Source organism: Peromyscus leucopus, chromosome 9 (assembly GCF_004664715.2).
Source record: "Peromyscus leucopus breed LL Stock chromosome 9, UCI_PerLeu_2.1, whole genome shotgun sequence".
NCBI classification, from domain to species: Eukaryota; Metazoa; Chordata; class Mammalia; order Rodentia; family Cricetidae; genus Peromyscus; species Peromyscus leucopus.
The window spans coordinates 71,180,327-71,199,808 of NC_051070.1; the positions used below are offsets into that span (position 1 = coordinate 71,180,327).

The 19,482-nt window shown below is 41.7% G+C and overlaps 1 pseudogene; it reads right to left on the reverse strand.

The window, feature by feature from the left end:
• Positions 1–16,700: 16,700 nt before the first annotated feature.
• LOC119088475 lies at positions 16,701–17,355 on the reverse strand (annotated as a pseudogene).
• Positions 17,356–19,482: the final 2,127 nt, after the last annotated feature.

Genomic DNA, 19,482 nt, shown 5'->3' on the forward strand with positions numbered 1-19,482 from the left:
CCCAGTGCTAGGAATGGGTTTCCTTTTCTTGGAGTTATTGTAGATGTTTGATCCACAGGCTCACATGTTTGAGGCACAATGAGTTGGAGAGAAGGATGTTAGGATAGGAGGCAGTTCTTCACTTCAAGCTGAGTATTTGGACATTTCTCTCTGTGTTCTCCATTCTCTCAGGTATGTGTCATTTATCTGTCTCCTAGAAATATTTAGTATTGTCTACCAATGGAACAAAAAAAAAAAAACCCTATGTATCAAATGAATATATGTTAAATTGCATTAATTAATCTGAGTTTCCAAACAAACTTTTCACCCATTTTTTCTTGCAAGTTAAATTGCTTATGAAGTGGTTTCCTGACTTTGGTCAGTTTAAAATTTATTTAATTGTGCTGGAATGTAATTCTTAAAGTCCATTGACAGTCCCGCTTCTAGGCCCTTTTTCTTTTTCTATTAGGATCCAGGGTAATGAAGAAAAATAATTCTGCCCTGGTCTTAAAACCCATTTCTGACCTGTTTTTTTTCCTACTCCATAAAAATAGTGTTATTTTCAATCCTTTGACTTTTCTGACAAGTTTCCAGAGCAGGCACATGGCTTTGTTGGTCTTTGAACTGCATAGGGAAAATGTTGAAAAATACAGTTCAAGTCCTCAGAGCACCCAAAGTGCTTTGACTGCCATTGTGAGAGGCATCGCAGGTAAGCTCATTTCTGCAAACAAGCATCCTTTGGGGATGATCAGGCATCAGCTCATCCACAGGGATTTGGCTGCAGAGAACCTATGTGACTAGAGTGTGTGCTGCTTTATACTTGCTCCAGCAATTTCCCTTATTCAATGAACCATTTCTTATTTACTAAAGATGATTAGTTCTCAGTACTTTGTTTTGTTCACAAAGGCAATATGAGGCATAAGTGGGATATACACATGAAAGTACATTGTCAATTTAGTGGTACAATTGAAAGTTCTTTTTACTCATTAAGTAATTTCTCAGAGTGATTAAGTTGCAGTGCTTCCCAAAGGAAGGGAAAGATATCTATTAATTAGAAGGATCAGGGATTATTTAACAAAATATTGATTTCTTTTTATTTTATACGTTTTGGGTGTTTTTCCTGAGACCATGGCTGTGTATCATGTGCATGCAGTGCTCACAAATGCCAGAAGAGGTCATTGGATCTCCTGGAACAGAACATACTGTATGTTGTGAGCTGACACAGGGGTGCTGGGGACTAATTGTTTTCTCCAAGAACAGCACATGCTCTTAACCAGTGAACCATCTCTCCATCCTTGACCAGGGACACTTTATGAGCAAATTATTAAGATACTTTCTAGGGAAGGAATAAGATAGAATAAAGCATTCAGACTGTGTCAGCAAGGGAAACAAAGGGATGTAGGCAGAGCTGATCATATTAGTGAGAATGAAGAGAAAGAACTATTTTTTAAAAAATGTAAATGTGTCACACACAACAGGTCAAGGCAAAATTCAACTGTAATTATTAAAGAGATTAGTGCTATTATAGAGAGACCTATCACTTTTCACTGAAATGAAAGAAATGGCCCCTGGAAGGTAAGATACCCCATGGTATGAATATAGAAGACTCACTTAGAGAAAAAAAATTTCATGTGAAAATAGTCTCTTTTGATATTTTCTGGAAAGGAGTCATGCTGTGAAGTGTTTTCCTCAATTTAGTCACTTAGTTATTCAGAAGCCACTCACTGTAGCAGAGATAAAAGGGGCCAGGCTACATGGGCAGCTGGCAGCAGAACTCAGTATCATCTGCAGAGTGCTCCTTTTGAAGACATGGGGAACTTAACAGCCCAGGGTCATCAAGGCTTGCACTGAGGTTTAGAGAACAGCTAGGGATACCCTGCACTGTACAGCAGAGTCAGATTCCATGAGACTCTTGAGAGGCCCGAGAGTGAAGAGGGAAAGGCAGAGCCTAATTTACATTGGTGAACACTGGATATTTGCGATTCCAGGAAGAGTAAATACCTGTCAAGGAAAGCAGCAAGGTTTGAAAACTATAGTGTGGACATGTAATAAAAGCAAGGGTAGATACTAGACTGTATTTAATCATAGAAATGCCTACTTTTGAACCATAGCATTTCAAGATCCTACTCATTATAACACCTAACAAATCAGCACTTCCTGCAATTAGAAGAACACAAGACTCATCTCAGTATTTCAAAGACTCATCTAGGCCATGAGGCTACACACAGAGCCTTTGGGGCCTTTCAGTACTGAGCAGTCCTTCCTCATGCTCCACAAGGATCTAAGACTCTTTATTTTGATATTAGAGCATGAAGAATCTTTTGTGATTGCTAATGTAAATCCTTCATTTCAAGTGTAGAAATACAAGGTCACTACACTTGAAGACATTTGTATAAGAATGGCCTGAACTGAGCCTTGCATTTCAGTTTTTTAATCTAAGCTCATAGCAGTTTGCTTCAATAACAGATGCTTTTAAAGTCACAAGTTTGAAAGGGTTTACCTTTCCTATTGATAACAGACTTTTCCTCATGAGAATACAGAAGTACCGACTCCATCCATAGTTAGGGTTTGTAGGAAGCATCTCAGAGGGTTTGCATTACAGCAACAGGTGCATGATAAACACTCCATCTGCAGCACAGGAATGAGCAGCAGTGTACACAGCTAGGAACAGGACAGGAAAACAGAGGGGTCTCCCTACTATCTAGGGGGTCTTGATCAGTTCTTTTTCTCTACATTTTAAAGAATTACAAAGCAGCAAAAATCTCCAGTGCAACACATGGCAGCCAGGAAGAGACAGTAGACAGAAACAACTGATGAAGAGAAGCGTATATTAGGAAGAAGAGAGAGGTAGGGAAAGAAGGAAGAGGGAGAGGGAGAGGGAGAGGGAGAGGGAGAGGGAGAGAGAGAGAGAGAGCGAGAGAGAGAGAGAGAGAGAGCGAGAGAGAGAGAGAGAGAGAGAGAGAGAGAGAGAGAGAACACAGAGAAAGATACTCTGTAATTCAGAGAGGGAAATCGGGAACCCAAAACTCTGGTGTCTTCTCCAAGGCTGGTATTTAAGGGTCTCTAAGAGGTTTTCCTCCCCTAATTTATGGTTGGTCAGTTTGAATAAAGACAAGGTAAATGATTGGCTCACAGCTTTGGCATAAACATGTGCTAATCAGGCCTTAAATTTGTTCAGGTTCAGCAGCAGCAGGAGGCCTACTGATGGAGAAAAGCCTCACCACCTCTGTTTTAAACTGCTAAGCTTTATCTCAGATCAACAGGGTGAAGAAAGAGCCAGCCATCTTAGAAGTTCACCATTTTGTTAATGATGTGGCCCCTCTCCCTATCTCTCAGCCTATCAGTGAATCTCTTTAACTCCTGGACCCTCTGTCAATGGTGATTTTTAGTCTTCTACTGTTTCTCTTTCACAGTTAAACTGATTAAGATTAGCAGGGCAGGGCCTCTACCTGAGTCCTGTCTGGGCTGCAGTAGAACAGCTATGAGAGTCTTGCGACTGCAGTTCTTGGTGACATTTTCAGCTTCTTAGATGCTTAGGGCCTGAGGATTCTCTTCTGCTTCTAGGTTGCTCACCTCTAGACAGAGACACAAGCTAGAGATCAGAAGTCAGCATTTATACTTTCCAAGTGCATGTTGAAATTATCAAGAAGACCTGGCCTCTTCAATGATGCAGCCCCTGAACTTAGATGTCCCTGTTCCCATTACCAATAGATGGAACTCACTAGCTAGTTGTAGGCATACAGCCACCAGAACTCCCACAGTTTATCCAGTCTCCCTTTGATCACAGGAAATGCAGGTCTGGGCTCTGGTTTGAAACTAGGTTCCTAAGAGAGAAAAGTTAGTTCCCCCTATTGAGTTTGTGTTTAGTCTGTTTCCCAGAGCCCTAGTTAACCTAACCAGTCAGAGGAAAGCTCAGTCTTCACAAACACACACACACACACACACACACACACACACACACACACACACACACGGGGAGGCATGGCTTAAAATCATGTCTTAAGGCACAGAAGCATCACCATCTTGCCATCGGCCATCTTGTGTTTGCAACCTCATTTTGCTACTTGACCATGGTATGAGATAGTTGAGGGTCTAGAGCTGATTCAGAAGAAATTGCAAAGCTGTTTCAATCTCTGTCTTGTCCTAGAACAGATTAAGAGGTAGCAGTCAAATTCATGTCTTCATGAATGAGGAAAGTGTTGTATATAGATTCCAAGAATGCAGAGTTTGGGGTTTTGTTTAGTTGGTTGGTTACTTTTCATTTGGGGGGGGTGTTTGTTTGTTTGTTTTTGTTTTTTAGGTTGCAGGCCCTTTCACAACTCAGTTGTACATGACCAAAGGCCCTGGTGCCAGTCACTGACATTCACCAAAGATTGACCTGGACAGTGGCTCTGAATTTGTGATCTGCTATCAATGAAGTCAAAAGATGTGGACTCTTGTATGTGTATGCAAAGTCAAGGCAATCTTTATTAAAAGAGTTACAGAAAAGTGAGAAATTAAGGAAAAGTAAGAGAAATTTCAGAAAAAGAATAATTTCAGAGAGGAGGGAACTGTCACCCTCCTTGTTTAGGGTCTTTATAGGGCTATGGAAGGGATTGGACAAGAGCTCATGTAATTATATTGGGATTGGTTAATTTTCTGGGTGATCACAGGCTGAACCAGTAGAAGCCCCGCATGCTCTATGCATGTCCCAAGTTGGGAGGTGATCATGTGATGTTCAGGTACTACCTACCCAATCAGAAGTTGATAAAGCCTCCCTCTACCCACCTCTGACTTTTGCTTTCTTGAATGCTGACCTTGGCTGCCTCACAGCTGATAGTCATTGACTGTGCAGGTGTCTCTAGTGCTGGTAAATATATTACACTTTTTATTTTCATAGCTAACAAGAAACATCTTCATGGAACCCAGAGAATACTGTGAGATTGTGAAAGGAAACTGAATTGGATCTACACAAAATTCAGCAAGGTGGAAACTGGTGGAAACTAAAATATACATGAGAACTTTGACACGGTCTCCAAGCAGTACAAAGGATGTTTCCATGGACTCAATAGGGTCAGAGCCAGTAGTTTGCACCTGGACCCCTGAGGAAATTCAGAGAGGTATAACCAGATCTGAGACTCCATCTATGAAGCACTTGTCTTGAATAAACATTGATAATCTGATCATCCAAATGAAAAGTCCAAGATGCAAAGAAGGAATGTGAATGAATTCAGACAAGAGCCAACAATCATATTAGTGTTGCTCTTAACCTTGGTCAAAGATGCTTTCTTTCAGTGAGTTGACACAGAGATGCATAACCACCCAATGTATTGAGAATAGGTGTTGAGTGTCCTAACCTAAGTGGGGTATCTGTATCAGCTACTCCAAGGCTAGGAAAACATCACAAAGGAGGGGTTTGAAAAATGTAGAAACCCAATCATAAGAAGAATGCTCAGTGCTAAGAAAAAGAGACTGTGAGTGCTCAGCCATAGATGAAACACCTCTACAAACTCTTCATCCTGACAACGCTTAGGGAATATCTTGGAAGAAAAGTGAAACAAAACAAACAAAAAACAGTTAGAACTAGAAGATGGGGAGAAGAGCTTCAAAATACTTTTCTCTGGACATGACAAGGCTGTTACACATGAACTCATAGGACCTGTGGTTACCTGTACCAGACATACACAAAATCAAGACAGCTTGAAATTCAATCATGGAGGTGAAAGGGGCTCCTGAGGCCCTTTTCTTGCTGAGGAGCTATTGGCAATTGATGGCTGTTGGCACAAGGAGAATCATTTTTCTTTAAGAAGGTGCGCACTTGTAGGTTGCCCATGCATCAGGAGATGATCCCACAACCATAAGCACATGGGCAGCACTAATTAGATTCAATGGGTTATGAAAAAAGAGAATGAGAAAGAATATGAGACATGAAGCTTAGAGCACTATTGTTGTCCTTTTAAAAATTGTTTCTGCCTTTCAAGCCACAGTTGTCCGAATCGGCAACTGCAACTCTGCTGCTACCAAGAGCAGTTAGGCCGCAAGGGACATGGCTGGAGGACATTCTGTTCTCTCTGGTTTCAACTCTTGCAAAGCTATGAAGGGAACTTAATCAAACCTCTATCCCTCTAAAGAACTCAAGATTCAAAGGTTAAGGTGGAATTCTGCTCTTCAGAGAGGCTGAATAGCAAGTAGCTCAACTCCTCTCCTTGATTTCGTCCTCCAAAAAGTCCTGATGCTTCTCCTCACCCCTCCTTATAAACCTTTTTTCATCTGGCTCCTCCTTACCACATCCTGTCAGCTCATTGCTGACTCAGCCTCCTGACTACAGGTGAATTTTATTCAATCAAACACATCTTTACACCATTAAACAAACATTCCAGACCATACAAAAGTAACACACCTTGAACCAATAGTCCACAACACCCTATGTGTTCAGGATGAGACATTTTTATAAAGTAAATACTTTTCAAATAGTGACTCTAGGTGCTCTAGTTCAGGCCTTGTCAGGGCCCAATAGGTTTTTGTGCAGGCTGCAGGTGCCTGGGGAGCACTGTGTTCTCACTGCACAAAGGTAGACAGCTGAGTCACTGGGCTGGGAGTCTCTGATGTGCAGGGAAACATGCCGGCTGGCTTTGTTGAGGTGAACTGTGAATCTGCCTTCTTCCTTTGCACCATTGGAGATGATGGACACAAGCAACTCCGGGCTTTTCCCAGAATGCTGTCTGTACCACCCAAAATAATCAGAAGTACTATCACTGAATGTGCAGTTGAGAGAGGCCATGGCTCCCTCTGGGACACTGAGGAATTCCGGGTTCTGCTGCACCTTCTGCTGGCTGCTCACCCCTGTGAAGAGAGACAGAGGTCACACAAGGAAGACTAGATGCTCATGGATGCTAACACTACAATGGCTTTTCAATGGGCCTCCCACCCCTTAACTAGAGATGAAAAATTTGTGTTCCTACCATTTTCCTAGAGTAGGCAGCAACTTCACAAATCACACCTTATATCCAAAAGAAATGCCCAAACTCACAATTAAACTGAAGCCACAGGACCACTAGTGAAACACTCAAGGATTTCATTATTCTTTCTTCTCTCTTCACTGAGGATCCAGATTTTAAGCCTGGTTAAAAAAAAAATCAGTTTCACGTTTCTAATGTTTCTCCTTCAGGAAGCATCAAGATGCTGTGCCACCAACTAGGAAAACAAAGCTCTTTTCCCACCCTTGTGAAACCAGCAAACCCCTCCCCAAACTCTGTCACTCAAAACCACTTGAGAGGTCCCCCATGTCTCTAAGAAGAGACTGCCACCTTGTGGATACTGACAGTGACCAAAGATTTGCTAAAAATAAACACTTATGTGAGCAGCTAAAAGTAAAAATCTGGCATCTTAGTTAAATACAGACTTAAGAGATATTTGCTCCAAGTCAATGTGGGGAAACATGTATGTTTTCATGAATTTCAAGTTAAACTTCAAATATTTCCTGAGTTACCTCAAGCAGCCATTTCCTTGTATTCAGTGATTCGTACTTTTTCTATTACCAAATCTGAGTGAGGTTCTTGTAGCTCAGGAGTATTTCACACTCCATAACTACTATCTGAGCCAGACAATGCATCTGTATAAAACACTTCATCTTTGGCTTTTGAAAGAACTTCTTCTAATCGAAGGAATTCTAGAGAAACTGGCTGGGTTAAAATCTCACTTAGTAAATATGGTTCCATGTCAAACTCTGAGGAACATATTTTTTTGTTTTTGAGACAGTCTGATATGGTGATTTAAATTTAAACACCTCCCCCCTCAGGCTCATATGTTTGAATGTGTGGTCCCTAGTTGGTGGAATTGTTTAGTAAGAATTAGGAGGTATGGCCTCTTTGGAGGAGGTACTTCATTGGGATTGAGCTCAGAGGTTTCGAAACCCCAAACCATTTCCAGTCAGCTCTTTCTCTCTGTCTCCTGCTCTTGGATCAGGACGGAAGCTCTCAACCACTGCTCCAGCACTATGCCTGCCTGCCTGCCTGCCTGCAGTCATGCTACCTGCCCCGATGGCCATGGACTTACCCTCTGAACTGTAAGCCCCCATTAAACTGTTTTCTATAAGTTACAGTTTCTATAAGATACTGGTCATGATGTCTTGTTACATTGGTAAAAAAGTGACTAAGACAGTATGTGGTAGTGTGAATGAAAATGGCCCCCACAGATGCATGGGGAGTGACACTATTAGGAGGTGTGGTCTTGTTGGAGGAAGTCTGTGGCTAGGAGTGGGCTTTAAGCTGTCAAGTACTTAAGCCAAGCCCAGGGACTCTCTCTTCCTGCTGCCTGCAGATCCGGCTGTAGAACTCTCAGCTCCTTCTCAAGCGCCATGTCTGCCTGTGTGCCACCATGCTTCCTGCCACACTGACAACGAACTAAAATGTTGAACTGCAAGTCAGTCCCAGTTAAATACTTTCCTTTGTAAGAGTTGCCATGGTCATGATGTCTCTTCATAGTAATTAAGACACAGGGTCACTCTTTATAGTTTGGATGGCTCAGAACTCACTTTATAGGCCAACCTGTCATATTACTCACAAATCTACCAACCTCTGCTTCTTAAGTTTCACCTTTAAAGGCATGTACCACCATGCTTGGCTATGAGGAACACTTTTTATTAGTTGCCTTTATTTTTTGAAATTAAAATATAATTTTAACATGCATAGAGTCCAGAGTCCCTTACAATGCATTATTATATTTTGCATTATGACACACTTATGTCCAACTAGCAAGCCAGAACTATTTGATGGGTAGAGCAGAAGCCAAGACGCTCATGCTAACATCCTTTTCAAGAATATCTTGCTCTTGAAAAACAAAACAAAGGCATTTCTCAAGAAATGTGAGAGCCATAATAGGCATGGCCACAGCACAAGAAAGCATCCATCATGCCTTAGATAATGTCTGAAAATTCAATATGAAGCCTTAAAGACAAGACATGGGCTTGAGGCACAGTGTTTATGATAAGAACACCTATTTGTAAGGTTTTTAACAAAAGACACTATGAAATAAATAAGACATCAAATGCAGTAGAAGATGCAAGAACCATGTCATGCTACAAACTTTTTTTTTATTATTTTACAACACAATTCAGTTCAACATAATAGCCACAGATTCCCCTGTTCTCCCCCTCTCGCCCCCCCTCCCCCTAGCCTACCCCCGATTCCCACCTCCTCCAGATCAAGGTCTCCCCTGAGGACCGGGATCGACCTGGTAGACTCAGTCCAGGCAGGTCCATTCCCCCCCTCCCAGACCGAGCCAAGTGTCCCTGCATAAGTCCCAGGATTCAAACAGCCAACTCATGCCACGAGCCCAGGACCCGGCACCAATGCACAGCTGCCTCCCAAACAGATCAAGCCAAATGACTGTCTCACCCATTCAGGGGGCCTGATCCAGTTGGGGGCCCCTCAGCCTTTGGTTCATAGATCCTGTGCTTCCATTCATTTGGTTATTTGTCCCGGTGCTTTATCCAACCTTGGCTTCAACAATTCTCGCTCATATAAACCCTCTTCTTTCTCAGTAATTAGACTCCCAGTGCTCCACCAGGGGCTCAGCCGTGGATGTCTGCATTCAGATTCCTCAGTCCTTGGATGGGGTTTATGGCACAACTATCAGGGTGTCTGGCCATCCCATCACCAGAGTAGGTCAGTTCCTGCCGTCTCTCGACCATTGCCAGCAGTCTCCTGCGGGGGTAACTTTGTGGATCTCCGTGGGCCTCCCTAGCTCTCTGCTTCCTCCCCTTCTCACCTTCTCATGTGGTTTTCATTTACCATGGTCTCCTATTCCTTGTTCTCCCTCTCTTTTCTTGATCCAGCTAGGATCTCCCACTCTCTTTCCCTCGACCGTCGCCCTTCATTGTTCCCACTCATGACCAGGCTGTTCATGTAGATCTCATCCATTTCTCCGTGTCTTTTTTTGGGGTCCCGTTTTCCAGGTAGCCTCACTGGTGATGTGAGTAGCAGTCCAGTCATCCTTGTTCCACATCTAGCATCTTCCTATGAGTGAGTACATACCACATTTGTCTTTCTGAGTCTGGGTTACCTCACTCAGGATGATTTTTTCAAGATCCATCCATTTGCCTGCAAACCTCATGATGTCATTGTTTTTCTCTGCTGAGTAGTATTCCATTGTGTATATGTGCCACAATTTATTTATCCATTCTTCAGTTGAAGGGCATCTAGGTTGTTTCCAGGTTTTGGCTATTACAAACAATGCTGATATGAACATAGCTGAGCAAGTGCTCTTGTGGTATGATTGAGCATTTCTTGGGTATATGCCCAGGAGTGGTATAGCTGGATCTTGGGGGAGATTGATTCCCAATTTTCTAAGAAAGCGCCACATTGATTTCCAAAGTGGTTGTACAAGCTTGCATTCCACCAGCAGTGGAGGAGAGTTCCCCTAGTTCCATATCCTCTCCAGCATAAAGTGTCTTCAGTGTTTTTGATCTTAGCCACTCTGACAGGCGTAAGGTGGTATCTCAAAGTTGTTGTGATTTGCATTTCCCTGATGATTAGGGATGTTGAGCAATTCCTTAAATGTCTTTCAGCCATTTGGGTTTCCTCTGTTGAGAATTCTCTGTTTAATTCTAAAGCCCATTTCTCAATTGGACTGTTGGTCGTTTTAATGTCTAATTTCTTGAGTTCCTTATATATTCTGGATATCAGTCCTCTGTCACATGTGGGGTTGGTGAAGATCTTTTCCCATTCTTTAGGCTGTTGCTTTGCCTTGTTGACTGCATCCTTTGCTCTACAAAAGCTTCTCAGTTTCAAGAGGTCCCATTGATTGATTGTTTGTCTCAGTGTCTGCGCTACTGGTGTTATACTTAGGAAGTGATCTCCTATGCCAATGCGTTCAAGACTATTTCCTACTTTCTCTTCTAGCAGGTTCAGAGTAGCTGGATTTATGTTGAGGTCTTTGATCCACTATTGCTCTCCACAAACTGATGACAAGGCCCCCAAGCTGAAGACAACACACAACTCATTAATCATGGAGAAGATGAGCTGATGCCTACATAGAGCCTTCGTTCCCAGGTTATAGGGATATAACCTAGGTTATAGGGATATAGGCATCTTTGTTACTGAAAGGTACTCTGCAAAGTATCAAAAGAAAAATATAAACACCAAACCTATTACAAAACCTTTGAAATCAATGGTGCCCTGCTTAGATGTACTAAGGCAAAGGTAGTAAAATTTGTGAGAGTAACCAACCAATATCAGGTTTAACTTAAGGTCTACTCCAGGAGATGGAAACCACATTCGACACTGCTTCAGTGACCAAGAACCTGAGACCTAGGGTAAAAGGAAATACTACTTACTGTTTTAAAAACTCTAGAAATAAAATCATTCTTAATGACAGTCTTCTGTACTCATAGATCAGTGTCTTGCTCAGGCATCATCAAAGAAGTGTCCTCTTGCAGCACATAGAAACAAATGCAGAGACCTACGACTTTGAAACACTCAACCACAAATAAAATGTCTGCTTCATATTCCTTCACTCAAGGATTAAGGAACCCTGCTGAAGAGGAGGCAGAAAGAGTGTGAGAGTCAGAATGGATGGAGGACACCAAGAAAACTAGGCCCTCTAACTCAACATGATCAAAGCACATACGAATTCAGAGAGACTGAGGCAGCATGCACAGGGCCTGCATGGATCTTCACCAGGTCCTTTGGGTATATATTATGGCTTCCAGTTTAGTTTCCATGGAATTTCTGAGTGTGTGAACTAGTGGGTGTCTGTTTCTTGTGCCTTCTCTTGGGCTCTCTCCTTTGGTTGGTTTGTCTTATCCAACTCTAACATGTGAGTATTTGTTTTATTTTATCATATTTTATTTTATCACTATCCTTTAGAAGCCATGTTGTTTCTAATGAGAGACAGAAAGGGAGTGGATCCAGATGAGAGAGAAGGTGGGAGGAATTAGGAACAGAGGACAGTGAAACTTATCAGTGTATGTTACATGAGAAAAACATTTATTTTCAATGAATAAAAAACATGGAGCAAAAGCAAGAGCATGCAGCATGGTGGATTCCTACCAGCTTTCAGCTACCTCTCTCATAAGTTCTGTGCAGTACAAATGTGAGGTGTTTTTTGACTACTCTAGATTAGTCATCTGGCATAATAATAATAGGCTCTCCTTACCATGGGCCTCAGCAGCACTGTACATCCTTGTGCTATCAGCTTCATCAGAAAGTTGTTAAATTGGCCTCTATGTCTAGCATGGTGACACAGGCCTAAATTCCAGAACAAGAGGATCTCAAATTTTAAGGCAGCCTGAACATACTGAGTTTTGTCTATATGCTAAGACCTGTTTCCAAAATCCTCCACTACCATCACCAACAATAATAATAACCCGAATTGTAGTTAATATATCAGGATTCTCTTACTGGAAGATATGATTTTAGATCAGGACAATAACTGCTTTTAGTTCACTATCCCATTAGGTACTGCAGAGTGGTCCAAGAGGGTCTAATGGCAAACACAATGAATCTCTGCAAATCTCATAAAATTCCTTACCTTTGTTCTCTTTTTCCTTATCATTGTAGTTACTTTTCTATTATTGTGAAGAGGCATCGTGATGAAAGCAACTTAGAGAAGAAAGAGTTTGTTGGAAGCTTCCACTTCAGAGGGTTAGTCTAGGACATCATGGCAAGAGGCATGGCAGCAGGCAGGCAGACATGGCAATGGAGCAGAAACTGGGAGCTTACATTTTGATAAACAAGTATGAAGCAGAAAGTGAAATCTAACTGGGAATGGCATGAGTCTTTTACAGCTTCAAAACTTGCCTCCAGTGACCTCCTTCAGTAAGCACAAACCTCCCAATCCTTCCCAAATAATTCTACCAACTGGTAACCAAACAGATAAGCCTATGGAAACCACTCTCATTCAATCCACCACACTTACAGAACAAGGTTCAGGTACACTAAGAGATTACGAAGAAAAGAAAAGGAAGAAAGAAGGAAGTTAGGAAAGAAGGAAGGAAGGAAGAGAAGAAAGAAAGGAAGAGAGGAAGGAAGGAAAGAAGGAAGGAAGAAAGGGAGGAAGAATTTTAAGATTTTATGCTAGTAGAGAAAAAGAAACAACTTTATCAATTGGCAAAGGAGGTTCCTTGTCCCTTCTGGGTGTGGGAGGGTGTGCAATTAATGCTCTTTTGTTCTTAATCAACTATTATAGTTCATAAAAATAAAAATAGCTCTGTGAATCTCTTGTGCACTACATGTTTTATTGGGTTTGTCAATAACATGACTATCCTACCTGTACCATTTCTCTGAGTGATGCCATGAGGATGCAAACTAAAAGGATAAGGTAGTATCTTAGTTAGGGTTACTATTTCTGAGATGAAACACTATGACCAAAAGCAATTTGGAAAGGAAAGGGTTTATTTGGCTTACACTTAACACTGTTGTCCATTGTTGAAGGAAGTCAGGATAAGAATTCAAACAGAGTAGGAACCTAGAGGCAGGAGCTGATGCAGAGACCATGAAAGGGGTGCTGCTTACTGGCTTGTTCATCGTGATTTTCTCAGCCTGTTTTCTTCTAGAACCCAGAACCACAAGCCCAGGCATGGCAGCACCCACAACTTGGCAGCCCCACCCAGTGAATCACTAATTAAGAGAACACCTTGTAGACAGAACTTATTGGGGCATTTTCTCCTCTGTGGTTCCCTCCTTTCAGATAACTCTAGCTTAAGTCATGTTGACACAAAACCAGCCAGCATAGATAATATCTCCCTCTGAGACAGAAAACTCACTCACTACTTCTATTGAAGCAGGAGAATCACCAAAATCAGAGTTCTATTCAATGTAAAGAAAATGAAATCATAAAATTTGCAGGTAAATGGACAGAAATTGAAACTATTACATTGAGTAATGTAACCCTGACCCAGAGAGAAAAACTCCACATGTTCTGTGTTATATGCAGTTCCTTGCCCTGAAACTTCAGATGTGAGGACACAGCCTGTAGTAACTGCAGAAACTAGGAAACTAAAAATGTGCCATTGGGAGAAATGGAAGAAGGAGTCCTAGAAACGTGGAGAGTAGGATACAGGTGCTACAAGGGGGAAATTTGAAAAGCAAAAATAGCATTTTACTGGGAAGAGTAAAAGCAAGAAACTGCAGAAGGTACTAAGGATGTTTGAAAAAAAAAAACATCGGAAAGCATATGATCCCATTTTTATTTAAAAACACATGCTCTCTCTCTCTCTCTGTGTGTGTGTGTGTGTGTGTGTGTGTGTGTGTGTGTGTGTGTGTGTGTAGATAGTTGACAGATGGTAGATATATAGATTGATGATAGATGATAGATAGATAGATAGATAGATAGATAGATAGATAGAGATAGATAGATAGATAGATAGATAGATAGATAGATAGATAGATAGATAGATAGACAGATAAATAGACAGTAGATGAAAGGTGATAGAGAGTTTGAATGAATTTACTCCACTTGGAGGGATAATGCTCTCCCCAAGAGTCACAAACTATCTGACAAAACCCCAGTGCTAAGCATGGCAAACTTTCCTTTGAGATGTTGGTCAGAGAAGTCAAAGGGACTCTCAAAATAGCATGCTTTATTGCCATTGTCACTGATTGCCTCCCAGAACCTGAAGGTAAGAGCCTATTGTTTAATACAGCACACACTTGAGATTCAAGATTTGGGAGAATCAACTGGGCCCATCCTTGAAATCTCTTCTCTAAGAATTAGCTCTCACAATATCCAAAGGTGCTATTCATGCTTTTGAAAGAGAAAAGTAGTCAAGAGTCCTACTTATGTATACTGTGTATGAACCACAAAAAAAAAATGACTAGCTTTATACAGTGTATATCTTGATAGCTACCAACAGCTGTCTAGCTGGACTTAAATCTCATTCAATAGAAAGAAATCCACACTTAGTATTGTAAAACTAGCTCACTTACCCAGGGCTGATGAGGCCATGATCCCTAGAAGAGCATACTAATGTCACTTCCCTAAACCAGTATAATTTCTAACAAAATTCTAAATATCAATCATTATACACACAGATAAGTTCTCACACCTCATCAAAAGAGCTTCATTTTACAGAAAACAAAAGAGACCATTACAGATGTCCAAACCTGTTCAAAGTGCAGGGCACAATGATCATAGAGCGTCCAACCTCGACTGATATGTCTACAATCCAACCCCTACACTCAAGACTCCAGGAACACTGAGAAAGGAGAGGATGAAAGATTGTAAGTGCTACAGGGACCAGAACATCTGCTGTGAGAGTCTGTCTTCTGTATATGTCAGGGAAATTTGTAGTGGCATTCCTGCACAGCACCTAGCCCTAATCCTTCCTTTGTTTAGCCACACCTTTTGTTTCTCTTATCGCCCTATGTGAATATTATTTGAGAGTCAAGGATAAGAGAGTCCCCCAAGGATCAAAGGCCTATGTAAAACTTGGTCCAAGAAACCCGGAAAACCATGGTACCTGATAAATCAAGTAATTTGCACCTGGCCTTTGGTCTCTGGGAGCTCCTTTGGGTTGCTTTGAAGGTACGGAAATTAACTATCTAAACTGTAAAAAAAGAGTAAATAAATATGCCCTAGGTGAAGGGAAGAGTGCTTCAGTCCTTCGAGGCTGGACCCCCCTGCAGCCATGATAGGCTAGATTCATTCTTAAGATGCCTCTATCTCTTCATTCCACCGATCCACGTCAACCCACACACTCGTGTAGCAACCACACAGCTACAGAAACTGCACCCAGGAAATATCAAAAAATGTGATCAACTAAACAAGACTTGAAAAATGACAGTGCCAACTGACATGTCAGCATAGATATGGGAAATCTCATAAGGTCCCACTCCTGGATGAAGAGATGCAGACAGTTAATGATTGCTGAGACCAGGAGAATCAGCTTTAGCCAGGGGTAAGACTTCTGATAGGTTATCCAATCTCAAGAGATCACCCTAAACACATACACATAGGAGCAATGCTAATTGGACTCAGTAAGATGTATTTGTGTGTGTGTGTGTGTGTGTGTGTGTGTGTGTATGAAACAGCAATTAAAGAAGAGGACATGAGTTTGAGATGGAGTAAGGAGGAGATGAAGAGGGAGGGTGAAGTAGAAATTATGTAAGTATGGCACACCTGTATGAAATTCTCAAAAATGTTTAAATTAGAAATAATTATTTCTCTTTGTAAAAGGTTAACATATGAAAGAAGGAAGATTGGATGCCTTTCCTCATCTGGACCTCATCTAGGGAACTTGGATTGTGCAAAAACACTCAGGCAAAATGCATAATAGAGATGCGAATTCTATGGGTCTTATGAAGAGCTGTACACAGTGTGGTCAGATGTTTTGGGGACTCTCTCCTCAGCTCATTAGCACACATCCATTCTTAGGAATGTTTTTCCTTCTTAATAAGCTATTTCCATTTTTAAGCATGTATTTCTGGTGCAACCCTTTTTTTCTGGGACACAAAAGTGTGGTACTGACTGCCCTCTACATACAGATCCATGGCTCAGCACTCCTGAGCTTATTTCCTTGATATTCTAAGCTTTCTCACTGTTTCCTGACCTCTGTGGTGAACTGAAAAGGCTAACATTTTCTCCATCTCCTCACCTCATGGCGGCTGCCAGGATATTCTGCTTTCCTATACTGTTGTTTTTCTCTCAAAATCTATTAAAATTGTCCTCAAGCTTTCTTTTCAGACTGTTTTAAAATTGTCTTTCTAATGAGCTTAATAAGCCAAAAATGGAAATTCAGTTCCCTAGTACAGTGTTAAAAAGACTGTTCTGTCACCTCTGCCTCCTTGAAGCCTCCAGGAGAGGTTTTGGTACTGGCTGCAAGTATCTGTGGAGCATGGTGCACCCACCACACAGATGTAGGAGTCAGTGTCCTCGAGCTGGGAGGCTGTGATGTGCAGGGTGCTGTGCTTAGCATCTGCATCCAGAGATGCTGAATATCTTCCATTTGACTTTTTGTTCTCTGTGTAAGTCATGACTGCCAGAGACTCAAAACCTCTGCCTGTGTCTTGTCGGTACCACCTAAGTTGCCAGCAGGGCTCACAGTGTAATTGCAATGAAGGATGCAGTTCTCTCCCTCTAGTACAGCAAGGAGCTTGGGAATCTGTTCCACTTGGGTCTTCCCAGCAACCCCTATTCAGAAAATAGTGTGAAATTACAGAAATCAAACATCCACACTTAGTAATTGTAGTTCATATCCTTTGTTACTCTCCACGTGAATCTCAGGTGATCTAGGAATAGGCCTACTTTCCTCCCTCCACCTATCCCAAGGAATTACATCTTTTCCCCAAATCCTAAGAAAATGTTTTTTGACTTCTTATGGTCCCCTGAAACCTCCTCTAACTTACACTGGAAATACAGCCTTAAAACCACCCAGCAGGCACTCAGGTGCTTCTCCATTGTTCTGCAGAAGTCTGCCCCCAAAGCTGCTGCCTATTTCATAGAAACAGTAACATAAAGGAAGGCTCAGGAAGTACAGCCAGCCAATCGGAGACCTGATACACACCTCAGCTCCTGGAGACAGGACCAATGCCAGCACTGCCATCTTGGGGTCAGAGCTGGACTTGCTTAAGAAGTGTGGATAAACTTTTTGTGGTTTCCTTTCCACTGCTGGCAATGTGATTCCTGTTGTAAATTCTTACCTATCCATAGAAACACAGTGGAGTGTCAATTAGATTCGATTTCAGGTCCTCAGTTTAATTCTAGCTCTACATAGGACATTAGACAGGACAGGTAATATTTACTTTCCTCATCTGAAAGCAGATGTCTAATGATTTTTCAAGGTTTGAATAGAAATGATTCATGGCAGAGGCTAGTGGTAATGACTAGCCTGACCTTAGTCTGAACCTAAAATGGAAATTCCTTTAGAATGTGAGTTTTCCCCTGTTCTATTTGCTACTGTGTCACCAGTTTTTAATAAAAATGAGTTTTGTCAAGAAACAGATACATTAAAATTCTGTTTAAAAATAAAATATTTTTCTTAATTCTTTGACAATTTCACATCTGCATACAATATATTTTTGAGTGAATGTTAAATTCTGCTCTCATGGTAATGGTAGGACTTTTAATCAGCCATTATTAGTTCAACAATCCTTTTCAAGACCTACTGTTGTCAAATGCTGTCATAGATGCTAAGGATCAGCAGTGTTCTCTGCTCCTGAATTAAACACTGAGAGAGGAAAAGTCAAGGATCCTGCACAGGTACTGAAAAGTGGTAAGTGCTGAAGGTCTTGAAGATTCCTTTCTTAATGCTTCTCATCTCTCCGTGAAATTGAAGCCAATGAAAATGTGAAAGTTGTTTAGTTAAGTGAAGGTTTACTGTACATCTGAGACCTGATGCATAGAGATGGAGAAAGCAAAGGAATGGAAATGTATCTTGCCTGAGAAATCAAAAGGAAACCAGAATAGTCCACTCATATAGGACAAAACGTGTTCCTAATAATTATGAGAGGTAAAGACAGTGTGAACACTGGTTTTCTGACAGTGTGGCCAGTCCACAGTACCCAGATCTAACACTAATCTAAATCTCACTGTGAAACTGGTGGATATCATATGATCATTTGAAGAGTATAACAGAAAAATGATAGTCGGGCATAGTGACTCTTGCCTTTATTGTCAATACTTAGAACACAGAAGCAGGGTTATCCCTGTGAGTTTGAGTCCACCCTGGTCTACAAAGTGTTTCAGGACAGTCAAGGCTACATAGAGAGACTCCATCTCAAAGAAAGAGAGGGAAAGAAAGAGAAGGAGAAGGAGGAAGAGAAGAGATGGAGGAGGAGGAGGGAACATAATGGGGCTCCCCCAAAATAGAAGAAATTCTGTCTGCTTTACCAGGAAAGTGACCTGTCTCCTGCACAATGAGTGTCCCTCCCTTCAGCTCTTCATGTTGCTGTTTGCATGTGAGTTCTGCTCTTCCTCTTTCTCCTTAAGAATTCCACAGGGCTTTGTAAGGGAAGGATTGCAGCTTTCTGTCACCTTTCCTGCCAAACCCTGTTAGGTCACATTATGCAGATGTCTCTTTCTCCAGCACATTTGATTATCTAATGATAGATAAGGTTTTAAATGTGGCTCAGTGGCAGACCACTTGCCTGGCAAGTTTAAGGCTCTGGGTTGATTCTCAGAACTGCAGGAAAATAACTTAAGATTAGGCCCCAGAGACTGCTCATTCTTTTAATAGTTTGTGAAGTTGCATGGTCTGGCATGAGAACATTTACATTTTTTCACCAACAGAGATTGTGAGTCCACACACCACAGAGTGTGCTGAAGCCAGAGGGATTCAGAGGCAAGTGCTTAGCAGCCAGACCACCTGTTGCCTCTCAGTTTGTGTTCAGCTCCCCCTGCAGTTTCCACCACTGTGTCACCCAGAGCACAGTAGTACACAGCTGAGTCTGACTCTTGGACCGAGGCTTTCTGCAAGTGGAAGGAGGTGGATCCTTTATCGTGTGTAGCTTCAAAACCTCTGCTGCTTCCCTTCATGCCAGCTGTAAGGACTTTCAGGAGAAGCTGTAGTGTTTCTCCAGGATATCG